This window comes from Pan troglodytes, chromosome 9 (assembly GCF_028858775.2).
Source record: "Pan troglodytes isolate AG18354 chromosome 9, NHGRI_mPanTro3-v2.0_pri, whole genome shotgun sequence".
In the NCBI taxonomy this organism is placed as follows: Eukaryota; Metazoa; Chordata; class Mammalia; order Primates; family Hominidae; genus Pan; species Pan troglodytes.
This window is the reverse complement of record NC_072407.2, coordinates 130,376,495-130,388,151: the sequence shown is the minus strand read 5'-3', so window position 1 is coordinate 130,388,151 and position 11,657 is coordinate 130,376,495. Positions and strand designations below refer to the sequence as shown.

Below are 11,657 nucleotides of genomic sequence, written 5' to 3'. Positions count from 1 at the left end.
AATGACAGAACTGGTACTAGAATGCAGACCTCTCTCTTCCCAGATACCCTTAGCCCTGTCTCTAGTCCCACACTGTACTAAATTTCATCTGATTTCTAGGGAATGCATCCTGATTTAAAGCCGATTCTAGTTGATTCAGTATTGATCATGATAATCATTTCTATTAGTTCTGATGGACACAAGAATCTGCTAAATAATGGTGCTTAGGCTGGGAACAGGAGACTAAGAAAGTTGGATCACTGGGTGGTGGAAGGCCTTATCTCTCTCAGTTTTTAGAAACTGAAAATGCAGAGTCACTGACATCTCACTTTACAGAACTATAAGATGTTATATCTAGAAGGTGCCCTACATAGTGACGCCACCAAGCAAATTTATTCAGATAACAAACATCCCTTGAGCACCTGCCGTGTGGTTGGCATTGGGTTCAGTACAAGGGAAACCATAAGGAAGAAGGTAAACACACTTTTTTTTCCTTCACTCTACTTCCAGTAAATTACAATTTATAGACAAAGGGGGAACACCATCCAGTGAAATAACAATATGATTTGACACATAGGAGGAACCTAACCTGAAGGAATGTGTGGCCTGCAGGTGAGTAGCAGTTAGTTAAGTGGGGAGGGAAAGAGGTTCCAGTGGTGGGGAATGCATGTCCAGAGGCTGAGAGGTGAGAAAGTGTGTACACTGGTGGAGAAACTGGAAGTAGTTTTATGGATCTAGAGCACAGAGTGCAAAAGAGTGTGGGTGTGAGGAGAGGACAGCAAGAATGTGTGGAGATGATCCAGGGCCCTGTGGGCTGTGTGAAGAGTGACGTGGAGTCCTGAGGCTCTTCCAGCAGGCTAAGTCACATGATCCGACCTGTGCTTAGGAAAATCATTCTGACTGTGGAGCAGAACATGAATCAGAGCCAGACAAGGGTGGAGGCAGGGAGACCAGTTGGAAAACCGTTTCATGCTCAGAAGAGATGCATACAAGAGAAGCAGCTATGGCACATCAGAGAGGTGTTGAGAACACAGAATCACTAGCCCTGGGTGACTGGTCGGTGTGGATGGGTGGTGGGCACTGTGCTAGGATGTAGACCTTCGGTGGCATGAAAAGGCAACAATCAAAGTCCCTGTCCTTGGTCTCAGTATCATCAGAGTGTAGATTTTAGATCCAGAGAGAACCTTAGAGGTGAATTCCAGTGTCCTCATTGTATAGACATTGGGTTTCAGGTTAAGGGTGTTCCAGTGATTTCCATGAGATCACATTACTAACCGGTGACAGAGACAGAATTAGAATTTAGGTGTAGTAACTCTAAAGCCAATCCTATGCATTTAATGAGGGTTGGCAGCTTGTTCTTCCAAACACAAGAAAAAAACAGCCCCTTCCTTTCTTCCTTCCAGCCCTTCCTCCCTCCTTCTCTCTCTCTCTTTTCATTCCTTCCTCTGTTCATTTGTTTGTTCCTTTCTTCCTTCTCCTCTTTCCTCTGGGGACAAGAGCTCTTGGCTTAGAGGAACGGACAGACCTCCCTGCATGACAGCCATAGGCCCTCTCTTCTAATCGCGATCTGTCTCTCCTAGGAGCCCTGGGCATCTGCCTCCACTGCGGCTGTAATTGGAAAGAAAGAAGGTGTTCATTTCTCTATTTCTCTGCTCCAGCTGCTGATCCTCAGTTTCCCCCTAGAGCTGTGTGAGCCCCCTTTGCCAAGTGACCTCTTCACATTACTTCTGGAATCCTGTTTTGGACAGAACAGGTGCCTGTCTGACTAGTACTGTCGTACCTTCCAGCCCCAGCTCAGCATTTCTTGCCACTTCTGTACCTTGGTCTCACACTCCTTCTCCTGGGCCGATGGCCACCTGCTTTTTAAATAAATCTTTTGTATTATTCTAGTCCTTGGTGATTCTCCTGTCTCTCATTCATTCCCTTTACTCTCCATCTTGAGTTTCCTCTCTTTGTGTTGCACATCTTGTATTCCTAGAGAGGAAATCTAATAAGCTGAAGAGAAAAGGCAGTCACCTTTAAGACTGTAAAGTAGGTTTTAAATCCTACGTTTTAAATTTTAAACCAGGTTGTAAATCCTGGCCCTGCCATTGTTGAGCATTGTGAACTTGGGTTATTTGACTTCTCTGTGCCTGGCTTTTTTCATCTGTGAAATGGGGATAAAAGTACCAACCTCGCAGGACTGACATGGTGATTGCCAATTCATCTGTGTTGGTGCTTGACATTTAGTAGGAGCTATGTAAATGGACACTATTAGTAAATCTGAAACTGCAGTTCAAGAAAGTCTTTTTCTCCCTTTTTGAGAACTATTTTTTCACTGGACTCCTGGAACAAGAAAAAGACCTCAGCCTTCAGGGTGAGGACTCTGGAGGGCCTGTCTGAAGAGAGAGGAGTGTCTGTTCCCCGCCTTCCCAGCCCTGGACGGGCTCTGGTGCCAAGGCCTCCCTGCCTGCTGCGGCCCTGCTTGCTATTGCAGCTGCAGGTGGGCAGAGCGGCTGGCTTTGGGCGTGGAAAGGCGAAGGCCGTTCCGGCCAGCTCCAGGACTCAGCATTTTCCACTACTCCTCGCTCTGTTTGTTTTGCTCTTCGGGCTGCCCCCGCTGAGCGGGGACTTCTGAATGATGTCCAACAGCAACGCCGGGTCTGCCCGAAGTCCTCGCCCACTCTGGAGCTCCCAGCGCCTCGCGTCTCCTCCCGTTGGCAGGCGCAGGGAAGGGGGCCCGGCCGGCCCATGCAGAGAGCTCTTGCACAAAGTACCATTGTATGGGGCTGGTCTGTGGGAGACAAATGAAAGGGATTTCAAAATCAACAGCAAGTTATTTTTATCCGTGAAAAGGCTGAAATGCCTTTCTTTTCCATCTTGGAAAACAAACCTTAAGGGATCATTGTGCCGCAGAGTGTTTTCATTTACTCTGGTATTTGAGCATTTAGGAGAGAGGCTTCTGAAAGACCTGGGCTCAGAAATAAAGAAATCCAGAAAACTGGGCTGCCGCCGCCGACGCACCCCTCCCCTGGGCAAGAGTCCACCGGGGATGGCCCAGAAGGCCGCGCTCATGTGGCCCCATGCTTTCGTGCTTTTCTCTTGCCCTCCAGAGTGGGCACCTCCTTCCATCCACCCCACCCACCGGCTCCCCCGTTCCCTGGCCCACTTTTCTCATCCAAACTCTTAGCCTTCTGCATCTGAGTGGGGTCCAATTCAGGAATATGTGACCCCTTCCTGTAAGGCAGGAGTCTCCAAGGCGGGGACTGCCCGCTCCAGGAATTGCGCAGAATAGAACACGAGATAAGGGAAGAAACCATTAGCGCTTCTATTCATAGGTACTTTCAATCTAAAAATGGGAACTACTTTTCTATGTACTAATATTGAATGTATATATGGACCCCGGTACCCTCAGACTCCCACGAGTCATTTGCATCCGTGCGAAGCACTGTGAGGAAAGTGAAATTCTGCAAGGTGGGTGGGGGAGGTCCTACTGGTGCCCTGATTTCTCTTTTAGCATATTATGGTGGTTTTTTTTTTTTGAGACATATATGTATACTTCAAGTTCTGTGATACATGTGCAGAACGTGCAGGTTTGTTACATAGGTATACAGGTGCCATGGTGGTTTGCTGCACCCATCAGCCCATCATCTACATTAGATGTTTCTCCTAATGCTAGCCCTCCCCTAGCCCACCACCCCCTGATAGGCCCCGGTGTGTAATGTTCCCCTCCTGTGCCCATGTGTTCTCATTGTTCAACTCCCACCTATGAGTGAGAACATGTGGTGTTTGGTTTTCTGTTCTTGTGTTAGTTTGCTGAGAATGATGGTTTCCAGCTTCATCCATGTCCCTGCAAAGGACATGAACTCATCCCTTTATATGGGTGCATAGTATTCCATGGTCTTGCATAAACACAGTGAGTCGATTTACAAACCATATTATCCCATTTTAACCGAATCACTTTTACAAAATGGAAAAGTGTCTTAAAACTTCTTCTGTAAGGAAACCGGAGATTGTTGACAGCAGGAGCAATTCATGCCCAAGAAGGTAAGAAGAATGCCATATCATTTCTTCTACTCCTGGAACAAATTATTTGCCAGCCATGTATTGAAGCTAAAACAAAAGCAATTTAATTAGATTTCACAAGATCTGGCCAAAAAGTTTTCCAAGTCATGAAGACTACATTAAACATGGATATATATTTATTGTCATTAATGATGATTAGTGCTCTAGGGTATTATATTACCAGGCAATGCTAACAGATATTAGCTAGTGCGTGGAGTTTATAAATAAATAAATATGTCTGTATTGAAGGTGGTTCTTAAAAATGTTTACTGATGGGAGTATAGGGTCAGAAAAGTTTTGAGATGACTGCTGTAAAGGAATATTTGCTGAGGGCCAGCAAGATTTCTGCTGGTGGTGGGAAAAGCCCAACGTTTGCAACCGATAAAAATCAGTGTTTAAATTCTGACTCTACCACTCAAGTTTACACACTCAGTTTACTATGTGACTTTGTGAATACAGGTAACTTCTCTGAGCCTCAGTTTCCTCAAAATAACAATAGTGACACTTACCCCACTGATCTATTGTGAGGATCAGTGAAATACTTTCTATTGAGGGTCTAGGGTAGAACTTGACATATAGTAAGCAATGTTCAAGAAGTGTTTGACTTCTCCACTCTCCCCTTGCTTCTGCTGGGAAGCTAGGGAAGAGCTGTGGGCTCAAGATGGAGCCCATTCTTGGCAAAAGCCTGCTGGTGGGCCCAGGGAGCTTCCCTCATGACTGAGAAGGTCAGCCTGGATTTTCTAACACATCAGTAATGGCCTGTTCTTGGCTCTAAGAGGAGAGGACTGTGTGTGTATGTGTTTAAAACCACTTTGGGTAGGCCTTCCTGGTGGCTTCCTAACCAGTATGAAACAAACGGTTATATGTTGGTTTCAGTCCAGTTCCCAGCAGACAATCTTTTTTCAGAAAAGGGTATGTGTCAGAAGGTATCACACAACAGGGCCACAATTGGCAGGAAGTAGCCCCCCATTATGCAGCTAAGCCAAAGTTCTCAGAAGTGAATGAGCCATGGAAAATTAGAACCCCCCACTGAGCCTGGAGCTTGGTCTCTGCCAGAACATTTGGACAGCCAAGCTATGCTATAAAGAAGGAAAAAAGCAGTGTGTATGTATCAGAGGGATGGGGTTCAGTTCTCCTAGTTCCTTTCCCAGGCTCCCATTTTGCACACAAGGATACAAGAAGGATGCTGAAGACATCCTAGCGTGAGAGCCTCAAGCTTCCTCTCTACCAACTCTGATCCATATTGCTGCTCAAACTGGGATTCATATTCTCTGGACAAAGCCACATGCCGGCTCTGAGAGAGCACTGACCAGCTTGTATATATGGAGGTCATTACGTGTCAGACTCCCCATTCTCAGCAGTGCTTCAGTCTCCAGCCTTAATCCTAGATCCACTACCCCCTTGCAGTTGGTCCTGGGAGAGATTTTTGGGAGTCAGAGACTCCATTCCAAGCTGAAAGAACTTGATCAATGAGCGTTTCCTTCACAGTTGTAAACTGGGAGATGAAGGAAAACAAATGAAGCTGTTAAAGGCCAGGGCTCAGAGTACATTTTCGAAATGGAAAGAGACTATATATAAAGAAATAGCAAAGGAAGAGTGAGCTGGTCTGACCGCAGGGTCTTACCTGAACACAATTCACAGGGAAATCTGCTGTGGCCCATTGCTCCCCGAGCAACCTCATGGGTGTGCTCTCCCACAGCCCATTCCAAACAGGTGACCAACCTGTGAGTCAGGCTTGCCTGGGCTGGAGGCAGCTGATACAGGGAATTCACCATTTCCATTCCCGTAACCTGAAAGCGTTGAACTTTGGTCTCTGAGGTTTCACTCCGACAGGGGACAAAACAACCCTTGTTTTTATAACTTGCCTACAGGTTATAAAGAAGGAACACTTTTCTTCCCTCTCCCACCAGCTGCCATACTTGGTCTTAGGTTTTTTTTTTTTTTTTTTCCTCTGAGCCACCCACCTCTTTCCTTGTCTCAGGTCAGACTTTCTTGGGTTTCAGATAAATTGTGCTTGATTTGTGACTCTGACATTTGGATAATTCACTTTCCCATTTTAACAGTTAACTCCCAGAGTCCAATGTGCCAATTCCTATGCTCGTAGACAGTAATGTATTTCTGGGATTCTTCTATCCTACCAAGCATTCTTTACTCTCTGAATTTCAGAAATCCGTCTTGAGGGCTTAATTCTCTTAGAGTCAAAATACCGACTTCAGAAGCAGGCAGACCTAAGATCAAGTTGAGGGTCCTTGAACACATAACTATAAGTCTGAATCACTGTTTTCTCTTTTGCAAATGGGATAATACCTACTTGATAGAATTGTTATATTGTTTAAATAGAATCATGTAATAAAGTGACTTTTAAAGGACCTGATACATGGCAAATACCCCAAAAATATTTGTTTCCTCTCCTTTATCCATTCTACAAGGTAGAGAGTCCCCCTTAAATTGTTTCATTAAATATTAGTTTTATGTATTTTTAAAAGGTTATATATATTGAAAATTTAGATAACATGAAAATATTCAGAAGCCAATTAGAAAACTACCTGATATTCTTCACTATTGAAATTTTAGTATAAATCTTTTCAGCATTTAATTATGTACATATATATTTGATACCAAACCTGATTTTTATAGAGGTAAAATTGATATACAGTGATATGCACAGATTTTGAGCAGTTTGATGAATTTTAATAGGTACATTTGTGTAAGCAATACCCCAGAAAATTCCAATATCCACACCCTACCGTCAATCACTATTCTGATTTCTATTGGCATAGTTTTGCCTGTTCTTGAACTTTATAATTTATGGGCATTGGGTATAGTACTGAAAGGTTTTGCCTCAAAAGTAAAGCAAAATTAGCCCGAGAGTAAATGCTGTTCTGTTCCTGCCAAATAAAGCTTAAAGGCAAGACTCGAAAGGGTCAAACTATTTCCAAGTAACTTAACTCAAGAGTATTTTTAGGAATACAAAAATATCCACCCAGTCCACAATGTCTGGCATCCAATAAAGAATTACCAGGCATACTAAGAAGCAGGAAAATATGACCCATAATGAAGAAAAAAATCAGCCAGTTGAAAATTTCCAAGAAATGACACAGACGATAGAATTAGTACACAAGGACATTAAAAGAGAGTAACAATTTCACATGTTGAAGAAGCTAGAGAAAAGACCAAACATGCCAAATGCGATACAAAAGACCTAAGTCAAAATTCTGCAGTTGAGAGCTATATAACATATGACATGAAAGATACATTGGGTGGGATTAATGGCAGATTCAACACTGTGAAGTCCCAGCATAGAAACGACCCATAATAAAGCACATATAAAATAAAGAGTGCAAAGAAAAATGAGCAGAGTGCCAGTGAGCTGTGGGACAGCTTTAAGTCTCTGAATAAACATCCAGTTGGAGTCCCCAGAGAGGCAGGGTGTGTGATAGAAAAAAAAAAAATGGAAGCATTATTAATGGCTGAAACTATTCAGAATTTGATTGAAACTATAAACTCACTGATCTAAGAAGCCCCACAAACCCCAAGCACAAGAAACATGAAAAAAAATATGCTAAGTACATCAAGTTGCTTAAAGCCAGTGATAAAAAAGAACTCTTAAAAGAACTCTTAAATGTCTTGAAAGATAAGATATTTTACATACAGAAGATCAAAAGAAAAAATAACAGATTCCTTGTCAAAAACAATTCAAGGAGGAAAACAGTGCATAACATCTTTAAAGCAGTGAAAGTAAAAAAAACAGGCAACCTAGAGTTCTATACCAAGGGAAAATAATCTTTTGAAACAAAGACTTTTTCTGACACAAAATATTAAAAGCTTTTATCACCAGCAGAAATATACAAAAAGATTATAAAAGACATCTTTTTCTTTCTTTCTTTCTTTCTTTCTTTCTTTTTTTTTTTTTTTTTTTGCATGGTCCCATGTTTTTTTGGAGAAACTTTTTCTTTTTTTTTTTTTTTTACTTTTTTATTTGTTTTTATTTTTATTATACTTTAAGTTCTAGGGTACATGTGCACAACGTGCAGGTTTCTTACATAGGTATACATGTGCCATGTTGGTTTGCTGCACCCATTAACTCGTCATTTACATTAGGTATTTCTCCTAATGCTATCCCTCCCCCGGCCCCCAGCCCATGACAGGCCCCCATGTGTGATGTTCCCCACCCTGTGTCCACGTGTTCTCATTGTTCAGTTCCCACCTAGGAATGAGAACATGCAGTGTTTGGTTTTCTGTCCTTGTGATAGTTTGCTGAGATTGATGGTTTCCAGCTTCATCCACGTCCCTACAAAGGACACGAACTCATCCTTTTTTATGGCTGCATAGTATTCCATGGTGTGTATGTGCCACATTTTCTTAATTCAGTCTATCATTGATGGACATTTGTGTTGGTTCCAAGTCTTTGCTATTGTGAACAGTGCTGCAATAAACATACATGTGCATGTGTCTTTATAGTAGCATGATTTATGATCTTTGGGTATATACCCAGTAATGGGATCACTGGGTCAAATGGTATTTCTAGTTCTAGATCCTTGAGGAATTGCCACACTGTCTTCCACAATGGTTGAACTAGTTTAAACTCCCACCAACAGTGTAAAAGTGTTTCTATTTCTCTACATCCTCTCCAGCATCTGTTGTTTCCTGACTTTTTAATGATCACCATTCTAACTGGCGTGAGATGGTATCTCATTGTGGTTTTGATTTGCATTTCTCTGATGACCAGTGATGATGAGCATTTTTTCATGTGTCTGTTGGCTGCATAAGTGTCTTCTTTTGAGAAGTGTCTGTTCATTTCCTTTGCCCACTTTTTGATGGGGTTGTTGTTTTTTTCTTGTAAATTTGTTTAAGTTCTTTGTAGATTCTGGATATTAGCCCTTTGTCAGATGGGTAGATTGCAAAATTTTTCTCCCATTCTGTAGGTTGCCTGTTCACTCTGATGGTAGTTTCTTTTGCTGTGCAGAAGTGCTTTAGTTTGATTAGATCCCATTTGTCTATTTTGGCTTTTGTTGCCATTGCTTTTGGTGTTTTAGTCATGAAGTCCTTGCCCATGCCTATGTCCTGAATGGTATTGCCTAGGTTTTCTTCTAGGGTTTTTATGGTTTTAGGTCTGACATTTAAGTCTTTAATCCATCTTGAATTAATTTTTGTATAAGGTGTAAGTAAGGGATCCAGTTTCATCTTTCTACATATGGCTAGCCAGTTTCCCCAGAACTATTTATTAAAAAGGGAATCCTTTCCCCATTTCTTGTTTTTGTCAGATTTGTCAAAGATCAGATGGTTGTAGATGTGTGGTGTTATACCTGAGGCCTATGTTCTGTTCCATTGGTCTATATCTCTGTTTTTGTACCAGTACCATGCTGTTCTGGTTACTGTAGCCTTGTAGTATAGTTTGAAGTCAGGTAGCATGATGCCTCCAGCTTTTTTTTTTTTGCTTAGGATTGACTTGGCAATGCAGGCTTTTCTTTGTTCCATATGAAATTTAAAGTAGTTTTTTCCAATTCCGTGAAGAAAGTCATTGGTAGCTTGGTGGGGATGGCATTGAATCTATAAATTTACCTTGGGCAGTATGGCCATTTTCACGATATTGATTCTTCCTATCCATGAGCATGGATTGTTCTTCCATTTGTTTATGTCCTTTTTTATTTCATTGAGCAGTGGTTTGTAGTTCTCCTTGAAGATGTCCTTCACATCCCTTGTAAGTTGGATTCCTAGGTATTTTAATCTCTTTGTAGCAATTGTAAATGGGAGTTCACTCATGATTTGGCTCTCTGTTTTTCTGTTATTGGTGTATAGGAATGCTTGTGATTTTTGCACATTGATTTTGTATCCTGAGACTTTGCTGAAGTTACTGATTAGCTTATGGAGATTTTGGGCTGAGATGATGGGGTTTTCTAAATATACAATCATGCCATCTGCAAACAGGGACAATCTGACTTCCTCTTTTCTTAATTGAATACCCATTATTTCTTTCTCTTGCCTGATTGCCCTGGGCAGAACTTCCAACACTATGTTGAATAGGAGTGGTAAGAGAGGGCATCCCTGATAAAAGACATCTTTCAAGCAGAAGAAAAATGATACCAGATAGAAGTCTGATATACTGGATAGAATTAAGAGCCTTGAAAAAAAATTATGTAGACAAATATATTTTCTCATTTTAAACACTTCATTGAAAACTTGGTTTTTTAAAGCAAACACAGAAACAATGTAATACAGTTCTTATTACATATGTAGCAATAAAAATAAAATGTATGACGACAACAGTAGTATAAAATTCAGGAGACAGAGAATGGAAGTACATTGTTGCAAGGTTTTCTAATACACATGTACAAAGTGGTATAATGTTACTTGAAAGATAACTGTGATAAGTTAAAGATGTAATCAATGACACTATATCAACCACTAAAATAATACAACAAAGGATATAAGAAATATTTTAAAAAGTATAATTAACCCAAAAGAAAGCATAGAGGAAAAAGGGAACAAAGAATAATAGATGGAATAAACAGAAAAAACTAGCCAGCTGGTAAATTTAAAACTGATCATATACATATTCACATTAAATACAAAAAGTTTAAACACTTCAAAGTCAAGTCAGAGGTGTCATATTGGATAAAAAGAAAGACTCAACTATATGTTACCTATAAGGAATGCACTTTAAATATACAAACATATTAAAATAAAAAGATGAAAAATTATATACAATGTTAATACTCATCGAAATAAAGCTAATGAGGCTATATTCATATTAAAAAGTAGGTTTTAAAGCAAAGAAGATTACCAGGGATAAAGAGGGATATTTAATAATGATAAAGTAGTCACCTCATCAAGATGATATAACAATCCTAAATATTTACACATATAATAACTGAGCATCCAAATACATGGAGCAAAACTTAAGGAAAAACAAACATATTCACAGTTAGAGATTTCAGTAATTGATAGAACATATATACAGAAAGTCCATAAGTATTTAGAAGATTTGAATAACACTATTAACTAAATTGACCTAACTGACAATTACGGAACATTGCACCCAACAACAACAACCGAATATACTTTATATTCAAGTATTAATGAAACATTTCCCAAGAGAGACCATATGTTGAATGAGAAAACAAATCCCAGTAAATTTAAAAGGAGTCAAGTCATAGAAAATCTGTCCTACAGTAACCACAATCGAATTAAATCAGAAATGAGTGTATCATAAAGATATCTGGGATATCCCAAGTAGTCTCAAGATAATATTTAAAATAACTTATGGATCATTGACAAAATCAGAAGAGAAACTGGAAAGTATCTGGAACTCGATGAAAATGAAAACAAAATACAAAAACTATGTGAGATGTAGCTCAGGCAGCACTTAGGGGAACATTTATAGAACAAAAAGTTTTCATATTAAAAAAGAAAAACATCTTCAAATCAATGAACTCAGCTTCTGCCTTAAGAAACTAGAAGAAGAAAAGCAAATAAAACCCAAAGAAAGGAAAAGACATGAAATGATCAGAGCCAAAATAAATGCACTGGAAAACAGAAAAACAATTGAAAAAAAATCAATGAAATCAGGAGATGGTTCCTTGCAAAACTCATAAAGATCAATAATCTTCTAGCTAGACTTATTAGCACAAAAA

The 11,657-nt window shown here is 40.2% G+C and overlaps 1 long non-coding RNA gene across 2 annotated transcripts in view; it reads right to left on the bottom strand.

Moving 5' to 3' along the window:
- Window positions 1–351: 351 nt before the first annotated feature.
- LOC107967248 (uncharacterized) overlaps window positions 352–11,657 on the bottom strand; it is a 40,536-nt gene continuing 29,230 nt past the window's right edge. Inside the window, exon 3 of one of the 2 annotated variants that reach the window (XR_008538175.2) lies at window positions 352–2,752. This is a non-coding gene — a long non-coding RNA (uncharacterized LOC107967248). The remainder of the gene's footprint in view (window positions 2,753–11,657) is intronic. The other variant, XR_008538176.2, reaches the window with a different exon arrangement.